This window comes from Ictidomys tridecemlineatus, chromosome 4 (genome assembly GCF_052094955.1).
Source record: "Ictidomys tridecemlineatus isolate mIctTri1 chromosome 4, mIctTri1.hap1, whole genome shotgun sequence".
NCBI classification, from domain to species: domain Eukaryota; kingdom Metazoa; phylum Chordata; class Mammalia; order Rodentia; family Sciuridae; genus Ictidomys; species Ictidomys tridecemlineatus.
The window spans coordinates 202,358,216-202,371,657 of NC_135480.1; the positions used below are offsets into that span (position 1 = coordinate 202,358,216).

The 13,442-nt window shown below is 51.6% G+C and overlaps 2 protein-coding genes across 25 annotated transcripts in view; one reads left to right on the forward strand and one right to left on the reverse strand.

The window, feature by feature from the left end:
* Positions 1-6,439, reverse strand: part of Angptl2 (angiopoietin like 2) — a 34,910-nt gene extending 28,471 nt beyond the window's left edge. The window contains exon 1 of the mRNA XM_005320978.4: positions 5,936-6,439. The gene's annotated coding sequence lies outside the window, so the exon portion shown is untranslated. The remainder of the gene's footprint in view (positions 1-5,935) is intronic.
* Positions 1-13,442, forward strand: part of Ralgps1 (Ral GEF with PH domain and SH3 binding motif 1) — a 246,469-nt gene that overhangs the window by 159,191 nt on the left and 73,836 nt on the right. The gene's annotated exons all lie outside the window — the stretch shown is intronic.

Below are 13,442 nucleotides of genomic sequence, written 5' to 3' on the forward strand. Positions count from 1 at the left end.
GGCATTCGGATCAGCACAGGCGGGGTTTTGTTGGATGTTAGAAAGAGCTTCTTGATCTTACAAGTGGTGAGACCCCAGAATGGGCATCTAGGATGAGCAGTGGCAGCCTCACCTTGGAAAACCTGGAGAAGGGACTGTGCATCATTTGTCCTCCATGATTCACCCCCAGCCTGGAGGCCAGGGAGGGAATAACCAGATCTTCAACTGCCGTGCCTCCCAGCCTGGGACCCTGTGAATCATCTGCCGCCAGAAGGCTGTGTAGGCTTCCAGGGAGGCTACAGCCAGTTCCTAAGCCCTACCAGCTCAGCTCTCACAAGACCTGCAAATGCACCATTTGTCTCCTGTCCAGCCTTCCTAGCCAGCCTGCCATTATAGATTGCAGCAACCTGGGTCCAGCCCTGTCACAGGAGATAGGAACACAGGAGTGAGCCAGATAGCCCAGGATCAGAAACGCTCCAGATGTGCTTAGAGGAGTAATAGGGGGTGGGGACAGTTTTGCCTGATGCCCTGGGCTCTCGTGCTCCTGGCACGGGTGAGCTGCTGTCTCTAGGGAAGGACTGAGCGCATGGAGGCGGGATGTGGTCACACTGTGAGATCATAGGGCAGGAGGGGATGTGGTTAGGCTGGTTGCCTTTGCCAGGGGGCCAAGGATACTGCTGTTATATTTTGGGAACCATTTTGAGATTCCCCTAAAGTCCACGCACTGAACCCTCTGTGCCAAGAGCCATGGCCAGCAGAGCAGAGGCAGGGAGTCTGCAGAAGCCATTTAAGAGTCCTGGCTGCTACATTTCCGGTAATGCCTGTGTGCTCTGGAGCCCTGGAACTGAGGGAGCCTCAGACAAGAGGGAGAAGTCAGGGCTGGATAGCACTACCCCAGGGTGGCTTCTTGGGGAATCCAGGCTTTGCCTGCAGCTGCATTTCTGGGTACCAGGGCCACCAGGGACACCTTGGCCTGTCAGAATGGATTTGTTCCTTGAGCACTGGAGCGAGCTCTTTTTGGATCTATTTCATTGATCCCTCTGCAAGGCAGGGGCTGTGGTTATCCCCATTTCACAGATGAGCACACACAGGCAAGGTTCACGATCACTTGCCCAGGACCACAGAGCTGCCAAGGGGTGGAGCTGGGCTTGGAGTCAGCTTTTTGCCCACACAGTTCTAGCTGGCTCCCTGCCTTTGGGCGCTCTCTCCATGGCTGTCCACACTGCCTGCACATCCAGGGCTGCCTTTCCAAAACTCAAGAGGGGTCGCTTCAGCATCCTACTTCCAAACAGAGCCCAGCTGCCAGCTCCTGGCCTTAGCATGTGCCCTGCTTTCTGCCTTATGCACTTCACCCACTGCTTCACCTGATGCGGGCCTGTCTTCCTTTCAGGTGACCTCACGAGGCCATTTCTCTGTGAAGACATCCATCTGTAGTGAGGTCCCCACCTTCCTCCAGTTTGCAAAAGTGGCCATGACCTCCTCCAATCCAGTATACAGGTCACAGAATGCACCCATCTGGCCACCTGTGAACTTCTTAAAATCATGGTGAGCTTGGATGCAGACTCAGAGGTGTATTACCCTCTGAATGCCCAGTGCCCAGGATGGCACCCAGGCCACTGAATAGGAATTCTAGGATTTCATTCATTCCGGGTATTTCCCCCGGCCAGCTTCTATACCATAGGCTAGAGATACAGCAGGAAAAAGGCAGGAGAGGTCCCTGCCCTCAGGGGCCCCACAGCCTCAAGCATTCCTAAAGAAGATGATAACACCCAGATAGGTCGGCTCAGGGGCCCATGATCCACTCAGGCTGGGGCCTCAGGGAAGGGGAGGTACCCCGGAAAAGACACTGGCTGGACATTAGGGAGGCCTGTTGTACAGCTGGGTGGAGGGCTTGTTTGCTTGAGACCTGGGTCTGGGGTTTGCTCCATGGTTCCACTGGTTGTCTCTTATACAGATCTCCTCTCTGCCTGGCTCAGGGGCGGTTTCGGAAGCTCGGCAGTAGTTAAGGCAGACAGGACCTTCCCTGGGGGAGGGTGGATTGGGACCACCTTAGATGGGGCTTTGGGCATTCCAGAGCCAGACATGTTCTTGGGCATCTCTGGCAGAAAAGAGGATTGATCTGGGCTTCTCTGTGGTGGTCTTGGCTTGCTTGTGGGAGGGCCAGGCAGCAGAGGGGGCTGAGGCTCTGGGCCTGCTGGCCCCAGGACAGGCTGATGTCGCCAGAGAAAGGACCTGACACAATAGCTGGATTGTCAGAGGCTGGCTCCCCCACCCAACATTTTAACATTCCTATGATCAGAATGTGTCTCACAATTGATATGTACATGGAACAGGACACTGTAGAATTATAACCGCCACCCCCCACCCAAGCTGTTATTAAAGCAGTCCTAAGACTCAGTCCACGTGAGGGAATATAGTTTTGTCATAGAAACTGCCCCCAAATGAGGTTTCTGGCGTGACCTATCTATCACCAGAAACTTCAAGCTGCCCACAGCTGAATAACCCTTCTATTTGGGGTGTTTTATATAAATACACTGGAAAAAAATGCGCTATTCAGTGAATTGATTCTTTCTGGGGCTTTCTGCCGCATGATTGTGCAGGATGGTAGTGGGCTGGGCTGGGATGAGCACAGATTGGGTTTGCATCTTTGCCCTTTGGCCCACTGGTGAGACCATGAGAGAGGCACAGTGCTCCTGAGCCTCAATTTCTGCTTCTGTAAAATGGGGCAGCACCACCCACCTTGAGAACCCTCTGAGCCCCATGGGCCCCCTCTTTAGGACTCTTACACCACTATGTGTTGGTATAAATATTTACTGTCTACCTGCCTCATCTTGCTGGGCTATGGGCTCCACACAGCAGGGCCCCACCCCGATCTGTCTGTTGTCAATTGAGAACATTCCAGATTAAATGGGTTGTGATTCAGAGAGAAGCCAGAGGCTGAATGTACCTGCCTTGGGTGGGGCTTCTGTCTGTTGTTTGTTCTATTGTAGCTACCACATGCCATCTCTCAGATGTCAGCTCAGGGATTGCTCAAGTGTGGCCCAGTACAAACAGTGAGGATCTGAGCACAGAATCTGCAGTCCTAAGGGAGTCTGCAAAGGAGGATGCAGAAGATGCTCTGAGGTACCTCAGTCAAGTAGATGAACATTTCTCTGAGGCCCCACCTCCACGTGCTAGAGCTGAGTTCTGTTGGGGGCCAGTGCCATGGCTCACCCAGGCATGCAGGTGTTTAATATCCCAGATCCACCGTGTACTGGCCGTGGTACAGCAGGGGTGGTGTGCAGCTGCTGGTACATGATACCAGAAAGAGACACAACACTCCTGCCGATGCCTCCAAGGTGGGCTTCTGTGGATAGCAAGCCATGTGAGGCCGGATGAGCATGAGGCTCTCAGAGGGGGTAGTGCAGCATTCCATAGGACAGTAAAAGCAGACTTGGCTGCTGGGGGCATGGGACAGGGACCCAGTGACAGTATCAGGACAAAAGAAATTGAGGAACCTTACTCAAGACAGTGGCATGTGGAGGAAGAAGACATGGGCTTTGTAGACGTCAGACGTCCTGGATCCAGGTCCCACAGAAATCAATTAAGTGTGTAACCTTGGGCAAATTAACCTCTCTGAGCCTTAGTTTTCTCATCCATAAAATAGGATACTAACCTTAGAACCTGCCGCTGAGGGTTGTGGTGATAATGAAGTGGGACAAAATGTGCTCCTCACTTAGCCCAGTGGGAGCTTTTCTTAACCATGATGGGCTCCTTCCTCCACCCATGAGCTTGCAGCAGTGCCGTGTGGAGCCCTCTGGACCATGTGCTTTACGGGTTTGTGTCTCTTCTACTGAGACCCGTTAACCAGGCCATGAAGTTAGTCAGAGCCTCTGCTCAGCCTGAGCTGTCCAGAGAAGACCAGAGGCCACCACACCAGGCCTCCCAGCTGCAGCAGGGAAAATGTGGCTTCAGCAGCCACAGAGGCCTGTGCTAAAGAAGCACATATTTCACAGCAGCTTTCAAAATGCCTCCGAGAGCTCAGGGAGCCTATTGGGGCTAGAGGACAGAAGGTGCTCTCCTGGAATTAAATGCACCAGTGTTCTGTGGCACAATATTCACCACCGTGGCCAGCCTTGCTGGTGGCCACTCCATGCCTCTTCCTCTGCGACTCTAGGACAGTCCTGGCCTCTGGTCCTCCTGCATCATTGAAGAAGTTTTATTTTCTCTGAGATTCTAGCAGGGATGCAAAAGAGCAGAGCAGTGGTGCCCATGGGCAGATGGGAGAGGTGGGGTGCTCTGCCTGTGAGGTTCACGTGCTTGGATCCATGTGTCTGCACAACTCCTTGGTGTGGACTTCCAGAATGCAGACATGCTGCAGGTGACTCCAGACATAAAGCCCCTTGGGCTCCTGGAAGGTCCCCATGTGGGTAGTAGTGGCTGCAGCACTGGCTCTGCCTTCTGGGATTTCCTAAAAACTTTAGCAGAATGTATCCAGAACAGGGAAGTAATTTGAGTCCCTGCTGTCCCCTCTGTGCAATTCTGATTATCATGGCTCATGATAACCGGTGACTGATGTTTTCTAAGGATTTTGCCACACACCAGGTCACATGTGCTCCTAGAGAGCAGGGGAATGTAGCTCAGTGCATCTGGAGCTACATCACCGGACTCGAGTCCTGGGGCTGGCACTGACTAGCCCCATGGCCTTGCATTCCTCCCCCACCTCAGTTTCCTCACCTATAGGATGGGGATACGTGATTGTGTCTGCACTGTAGGGAGATTGTAAGGATTCTGTGCATTGGGAAGCACTTGGCTCAGCTGCTGCTGAGACGGGCATTATTATGCTCACATTTCACAGAAAACTGAGATTTAGAAAGGCTAACCATTCTGCCAGAGCCACTTAGCTAGTAAGTAGAAGAGCCTGGACTTGAAGCCAGCTCAAGAGCTCTACCCTACTCTGCCTGCACTTGGAAAATCCACGTGGGGAGCATTTGGCTGACCTAGGAAGTGGCGCTCTCAACTTTCCTCAGAGCCCTGGTGAAAAGAGATCCTTTTCTGAGTAACCAAACTGGCCTCTGGGAGCTCTCATAATCCCACAGCAGAGGCAACAGCTGACCCATGACACACATATCACAGAGGGAGAAGGGAAGGATCAGTAAAGAATTTCTGTTTGGAAATGTTATCTAACGCTGAGAACTTTCAAGGGACTCAATATGTGATGCCTGCAATGTCCCCCTGCTGAGCTGCCAGGGAAGCCCATCGTCCCCTGTTTCTTGGCTGCATTCAGCAAGTTCAAGACCTGGGGGACACTGGGTGCTTGGAGGGGTCTGATATCCTAGGGCATGGAGGGAAGATCAGGGCAGCACTTTGCCCCAGTCCCAGTGGCAGAAACCCATGGGTGACAGACATCCCATCCAGCACGGGACACTTCCAGCTGGAGGGATGTGAACAGGCTGCTGGGCTCCAGGGAACTTTCTAAGCAAGGCCCTGGTCTACCTCTGGACTGCATTTGCTTTTGCTTCTGCCTTGGCATATTCTCTAGCCTGGGTGTGCAGGAGCCCAAAGCCTAAGGACGCCTCGCCAAGTCCCGCTACCCTGCTGTCTGCAGCTGTCCGTGCAGTGCCCCCTCAGGCACACACCTACCCGCACAGCACATATCCCGGCTGCGGCCCCATCCCAGGAGCCGCCTGCTCTCACCCCACAGGCCCTTTGTCTGAAGGAGGAGAGTGGGGCTCACTGATGAAGCCCTCAACGTCCTGACCTGTGATCTTGCACCCCAAGCACCACCCCTGCCCATGTCCACAGTCCTGCCCAGGCAGATGCCTGGTTGGCTCCAAGTAAAAGAAGGGAGTGATCCCTGTTGGGTCCAGCTGCACACACTCCCTGGTGGAAGGGTCAGGGTCTGAGCCCCCAGCCCCGGGGCCAGCTGCTGCCTTGCTGCCCCTTGCTGCCACAGACCTGGCAGCTGGCCCCTTACCTCTTCCCTCCTGTGTGGCTCCTGGGGCCGCTCCTCACATGCTGCACTGTGGCGTCAGCGGGGCAGCTTGTCCATGGCCTCCAGGAGAGGTCCCAAGTCACAGGCCGAGCTGGCGGCCCGGCAGCCCTGCTCACTGGCCTCTGTTGGCTCTGACTTGCAGCCGCTCCAACGGGGATGGGGCGGGGGCTAGCGGGGTGCCCCAGGGCTGCTCACAACCTGCTTTCCCTCACCGCGGGGCAGGCGGCCACCTTGGTGCCATGCTCTGCAGGTCTGGCCTTGGGCAGTGCCGCTCAGGGCTTGGGGTCCATCCTCAGGCCGACTGCAGCAGCCTCATTTGAACTCCCAACTCCTTTGTGGAGGCTTTACATGCCGCTGGAGGAAATTGTGAGCACAGCCTGACCCTGGTTGGCTGCAGGCACTTCTCTCCACCCACCAGTGCAAGAGGATCCCCCAGGCCCCAGAAAGGCTCCGGGCCTCCCCTCAGCCCAGACAGGGGCGGGCCGCCCGGTGATGTCACACTAGCTCTGGCCCCAGCTGGTCCAGCCCCTCCCTGCCCGCCCACTTTGGCGGCCTCAGCGGCCCCCTCCTTCCTCCACACGGGCTGGCGGGCCAGCTCTGCTCCCTGGCCCGCTGCTCCCCAGAGCCAGGCAGCTCTGGGGGCGTCCTGCAGAGGCAGAGCGCTTCCCAGTTGACTCAGGTAATGGGCTCAGATCGCTGCCCTGCAAGCCCAGGGAGCAGCCCTCCCTGACAACTCCCGCCCCATGCACTGCCTACAGAGCCCCAGTCCAGGGCGCCGCTCAGCTCTGTAGCCTCCCTTTGTCAGCTCCCATTTTGGAGGCCTCTCCAAACCCTGGGGAAGGAAGCCCAAGGCCATCCCTATAGAAGCCACCACTGTGTCCCTGCTGCTAGAGGTTAACAGCAACTTAGGACCACCCACTAGGGGTGGGGCCAGAGAAGAACTCACTTTCCACCTGAGTCACCTTTCCAATGTCCCTTACCTGCAGCAGTAAATTAGGCAGATACTGCTAGTAATCTATCTCCCAGGGCTGAGGCAAGCGTTCCAAAGGATGAGCCAGCCAGATCTTGCACTCTGAGCCTCTCTGTGGCCCTGTCTGGCCTCAGTGTTATCAGCTGTGACTAGTGGGACTCTTCTAGGAAGAACTGTTGGAGTCCCACTTGAGATCTCGGAGCAGAATCTGCCACCTTAGGTGGAATCTGAACATTCATAGGATCAGAGCAGGAGAGAGTAGATGGCACCTGACCCCATGAATCAAGCATCCTCCAGACCTGATGCCCTGTCAGGCTGGTCAGTGGGGAGGCAGGGTCAGAGGAAGGAGGGCCAGGCCTGTTGCTATGTGCCCTGCCCAAGAGGGAGAGGAAGGCAAACCCCCAAGGCACCCGAGAGTGTAGTTCACCCTTTGTTTGGACTGCAGGGTGGGCAGTGTTGGCAGTGGCTCTTTTTGCCTCCTTAAAGTTTTAGTGATGATGGTGGTGAAAACTTCAGTGGAACTCTCCCCACCTCAAGGCACCCTGGATTGTGTTCCTGGCCCCTGGGCAGAAGGGCCACTGAGGCCCATTTAGGACTTCCACTCACCTCTGCAGGGCTGCAACTTTCCTTCTTAGCCTCTCCCCAGCCTCTGAAGCTGTCCCCCTTTTCCATCTGTCAGTCCCTTCCCTTCTTAGAAGAGAACCCCATCTTTGCAGGCCACCACGTTAGAGAGCTAGATTAGACTGTTGGTCAGAAATACTCCCTTGCTCTGCTGTGGGGTGAAAATGCCAGCCCACTCTGGATTCCCCAGAGGGCCTGGAGAGCTCCTGAGGGGCCACGGGGAGCATGGTGGGCTGGGGCTTGAGGTCGGCAGACGCACATGGGAAGGAGCTGAGTTCTTCTCCTCAAGCTGCGCCCTTGGCAGGATAAGGGACCCATATTCTGCAGCCCAAGATAAACACTGAAAGTTTGGTGTGTCTGTCTTTCCCTCTTTCACCCTCTCTTTCTTCCCTCCCAGTTCTCCCAGGAAGAGTTTGTTGGGAACCTGCTCTTGACCAAGGTCCCTGTCCTCTGAACAGCAGTCCGACTGGGAGGCAGACTCTGTGCACAGAGTGCCGGGCACTGAGGGCAGATCTCACCAGTAGACCTGGCTGAGCCTGAGTGGGGCAATCAGGGCTCTATGAGGAAGTGATGCTCAGAACTAGCAGGTGACCTGGTGGAGAAAGAAGGGTCTGGGCAGAGAGGATGTGTAAAGAGCCTATGGCAGATTGCTTCTTCAGAGGCAGCCCAACATCATCTCCCAGGACCCAAGGAGACTCAACACTCTGAGCCTCTCTGTGGCCCTGTCTGGCCTCAGTGTTATCAGCTGTGACCAGTGGAACTCTGATGTCCATGCACCACCTCCTTGAATCTGAGTATCTTTGTGAACTTGTCCCAGCATAACACAGTGGGAGTAACTCTACCTGGCTTGCAAGGCCAAATGAGAGAGGAGCCTGAGCTTTACAGAAGCCACTGTGCAGAGGCCATGTGCTTGATAGGCAGCCCCAGGCATGTGAAGAAAGAAGCTTCCAGTTGATTCCAGCCCCTGGCCATGGGGCCACCCCAGCTATGGAGTCTTCATTCTTGGACTTCGACATCAGGAAGCAGAACTGAGCCATTCCCGCCTTCCAGATCCCTGTTCCTGGCCCACAGAGCCCATGGCTGTGAGGCAGGGTGGCTCCAGCTTGCTGGGTTTGGGTAAGTCTCCCACCACAGCAGGAACTGGAGCAGATACCCAGGCTGAAGAGAGTTGAGACCCTAAGAGACAGGTGGGACTTAATCCCAGGAATCCCACTGAGCAAGACAGTGTCAAGGCTGCTTTTATTTGTAAAAGGCCACATTAGTTGTTGAGTGGAGACTGGACTGATGGGAGCCATAGACTAGCCATCGAGAGCTGGTGACATGGTTGTGACCATCCTGGCAGGAGGTGATTAGAGGCTGATTGTCCCACTCTGCCCCAGTCCCTTCCTTGATCACTACAGTAATTCTCTTTTCCCAATTTGAAGTCCCTAGGATCCCATTAAGTGAGCGGGGAGCATCAGGTTGGCCTTCCCCTGCCCGTCTTTGCACAACCTCTGCCCTTTTGGTGGTTCAAGGCAGCCAGGGGTCCTGCTGGGGAGCTTGAGCTCTGGAGCCTATTCCAGTTCTGCCACTCATAGCTCTGAGCCTCACTTTCCTCATCATAACATGTGGATAATACAAGGATCTACTTCACAGAGCTGTTGTGAAGATTAAATGAGAGATGACACAATAGTGTCACACACTCTGGCTGATGCATAGCTCAGTGACTTCCTTTAATGATTCTTTATTGCTTCCTTCACTGTGAGTACCTCAAGGACAGGAACAAGTGCAGACCACACAGGACTCCCCTGTTGTACAATCCAGGGTGGGGGACAGAACTAAGGACCAGCTGACTGGGGAGGGTGAAAAGCTGTGACCTGAGTCTGGCAGATCTGGGCACAGATCCTGACCCTCTTACTACTCTGGGCAACTTTCTTATTCTCTCTGAAACTTTGTTTCTTTGTTTCTGAAGTGGAGCTGACAATACTTACTGCTCAGGTGAATGTGAGAATTGAATAAGATAAGGCTCGCTGACACTGCACCTGGACTCCAGCATCTGCTAGAGCCCAGGAAGCACGGGCTGCCATCCCCTTCTCCCTGCCCTCCCATGTCACCCATCATCTCCATCAAACTTCAGCTTGACTCACGGAGCTCAGAATCCCTCACCTCCTCCAGGTGGAGGATTCTCTTGGATAGAAACATCATGTGACAAAAACGTCGAGGAGAAAGGACTCTTCATTTTCCTTGTAGTTTTCATCAAGATGAAAAACGTGATGTTTATATGGTGGAGAATAAGGAGACTCTTCATGTATGTGCCACAATTTGTACAAATGCTTTCATGTCTTACCACCTTTCTGACAGCAACAAATCAAGTCATCTACTAAGGTACTGTGTATGTGGCAGGGGTGTGTGGAGTCCACGCTTGGCGTGTGATGGAGGGAGGGAGGCTTGGAACTCTGACTTGCTATCTTGCAACCTCAGATTCCTACCCAGTTTTAAATTTCCAAATGTGAACCCAGCCCCCTGAACACGTTTTAAATATTTCGATTATCTTCCGGCCTGTGTTGCTTCTGATAAGTCAGCTGCCTTCCTTTATGTTGTTCCTGTAAACATAAAGGGTCTTTTGGCTTCTTTCAAGATTTCCCCCCTAATCTTTGATTTTTTAGCAGTTTGACTATGATGTGACTAAGTATGATTTTCTTCATATTTATTCTATATGGGGTTCAATGAGCTTCTTGAAACAATGGATTGGGTGGTTTTTTGTTTTGTTGTTTTTGTTTGGTTTTAGTTTTGGTTTTGGTACCACGGGTTGAACCCAGGTGCAATCAACCACTGAGCCATATCCTCAGCCCTTTTTTATATTTTGTTTAGAGACAGGATCTCACTGAGTTGCTTAGGGCTTCACTAAATTGCTGAGGCTGGCTTTGAATTTGTAATCCTCTTGCCTCAGCCTCCTGAGTTTCTGGGATTACAGGCATGTGTCACCATGCCTAGCTGATTTTTTTTTTCCCCCACTAAATCTGAGGATGTCAGGGAAATTCAGGGTCATTATTCCTTAAATATTTTTTATGCTTCAACTCCCCACTCGTTCTTGAACTCTGTTTACATACTTGTCATTCCACAGGTCACTGAAACTGCATCTATTTATTTATACCCATTCTTCTCTTGTGGTTCGATTTGGGTCATTTCAGTTACCTGTCCCCAAGTTTTCCAACCCTTTCTTGTATAGTATCTAATCTATTAATTTCATCCAAAGCATTTTCTATCAGGTACTGCAGTTTTTGATTTTAGGATTTCCATTTGGATGATTTTTATAGTTCCCATTTCTCTTTCACTCTTCCCTATCTGCTCACTCATTATGTCCTTCATTTTTCCTAAAATCTAATGCATATTTATAATGACATTTTAAAGTACTTATCTACTAATTCCAGCATTTAGGTGTGGGGCATAAGTTGGACTTTATTGACTGGTGTTTTTTTTTTTTTTATTCTCTTGATTGTGTGTCACATTCTCCTTTCCTCATGTAACTATAATTTTTTATTGTATAGTAGACACTAGATATGCAGTACATCAAAGAGACTCTGTATCTGATTTTCTTCCTCTGTTGTGTTTTTCTAGCAGGGAGTGAAGCTGCTTGGTGTGTGGAGGCTTGGTTTTTAAGCTTTGTTTTGGTAGTTTCATTTTGGTTTTGTCCACAGCCTGAGGGCATACCTTTCACCTTGGGCTTACTTATAAGACATGGCATTTCTGGAACCAAATCAAAAGCCTCACATATTTGCTGAGCTCCTTTAACATGGCAGGACTTGAACTCCAAAGTCTGTCTTCCAGGACATTGTTGGAATCTCTTCTTCCCCACTACTGCTTTGGTCCTTGGAGTCTGTCCACATGTGTACAATTTCGGTGCTAGCTAGAAATTTGAGGGGAATCTGTGTACTAATTGGGAGGTGTCCCCTTCTGTAGCGCTCTCCTTTCTGGTATCTTTCCCTTTCTGGGATTTTTGAAGTCTGTTCTCTTTGTCCTCTTCCCAGACAGTGACTGCTGCTCTCTGCTTCAGTTCTGCTCTCCTGTGCATCTCCATGTCCCAGAAGTGCCCTGCGTGCTTCCCCTTTTTCGAGGACCTGTTCCCTCCAGCATCTCTGCTTTTGGTTCTTCTCTGATGCTTCTGAGACTTGTTTTCTTTGAGTTGTCCAGAGGATCAGATTGCTACTGATCAGGGGTTAGGTCAGTCGAGCCCGCTCCTTCATGTCAGGACCTGGGACTTCCCACATCCCAGGTAAATTTGTCTTCTCACCCAGCCCTGTTCTGCTGCTGGTGGTGGCACTGTAAGCTAGTCAGATGGCTGCTGGCTCCTCATCCAGGATCTGCCCTCTCTGCTCTTGGTCATATTCTGTTGGGAAATATCAGCCCAACAGGCCCCAGGTTGCTTCTTTTCAAGTACCCACCTGGTCATTAGAAGATGAAAGAGTTGTGCTGTCCTCACACACCTTGTTAGAGCATCCAGCTCTACATTTAATAGATATCAGTTTATTCCTTCCTCTTCTTATAGTTTAGATCTTAAATATCCTCCCAAGGCACATGTGCTGAAGGCTGGGGTGCTGAAGGCCTGGGGTGCTGCTTTCAGAAGTGTACCCTTGAGGTGGAGCCTATGGAATGAAGTTAGGTCATTGGTGGCATGCCCTCAAAGGGACCCAGCCTCTCCTCTTCTTCTCCTTTTTCTTCCTGTCCACCATGAGATGAACAAACCTCCTGTGCCACATGTTCCCACCATGTGTGCTTCACCACAGGCACAAAGCAACAGGGCCAAGAAATCATGAACTGAAACCTCTGAAGCTATGAGCCAAAATAAATCTTTATTCCTTATAAGTGGATTACCTCAGGCGTTTTGTCACAGTACTGGAAAACTGACAAACACATCTCTCAAGACTCTGTGAAGGAGTGTTAGGATTCTATTCTAGCAAGAGACTGAGGTTTAGCAAATTGAAGCTGCTGGCATTGAGCCACACAGGTAGGAAGTGAGGGGACTGAAATTAAACCCTTCATCAAGCTAGGAGGAACGCAATTGTCCTGAAAACAAGTTGTATTTCTTTAATTCTAACATACTTTTTCTTGTGTTCAGAACATGATGCATCTTCCAGTTGATGGCATGTCATAGTCTAGTTTGCAGCCCTTTTTTTCTCTAATAGAATATGACGCATTTTACAGTTGAGGACTTATTTGTCAGATTTGAAGAAGTGTGACTGTTTTAGTCATCAAAGTTCCAGTTAAGTTGGCCCATGGTAGAGAAAAAAAAGGCAAGTCCCTCCCTCCCTGGTCAGCTGGTCTTGGAAAGGCCTGGGGGAGTGTCCAAGCATCAGGAAGCCTGCACACTGCCAAAGGCATCCATCCACCAGATGTAACAAAACAGCCGCCTCTGAGCTGAGAGTCAGCCAGCTGGACCCTCCTGTCCTGGAGGCGTGTGTCAGGTCCTGTGACTTGCTGCTCCTTGCTGGGCAGGGGCTGCATGTTCTGTCACCCTGGTGGGAAGTTAGGAGACTTGTGTCTGTGTGAAGTCTCCAAGGCAATGCTACTGTCTGGTGTCACAAAGGATATCCAGGCACCATAGAAAGTTCTTTGAGGAGTCTGTCTGATAAATGCTTGCTAGATAAGCCAATCCAAATGTCAGAACAGGGCGCATGCTCAGTTTCAAAGCAGCTCTGAGAGCCAGTTGTTAGCTCACATATGATCCATTTCACTCTTTATTTCTCCATCCACGTGTCAGGGGACAGTCGGGCCAGCACCTCTCCTCAAGTGTGGACATCACCTGAAAAACCCGTTTGTTAGTCAACAAATATTATTAAGCCCCATCTGAGAACCAGGTCAATTTTCCCAAAGCCAATTTGCTGAGATTTCAATCAACTGGTTTTCATGATACCTCAGAAT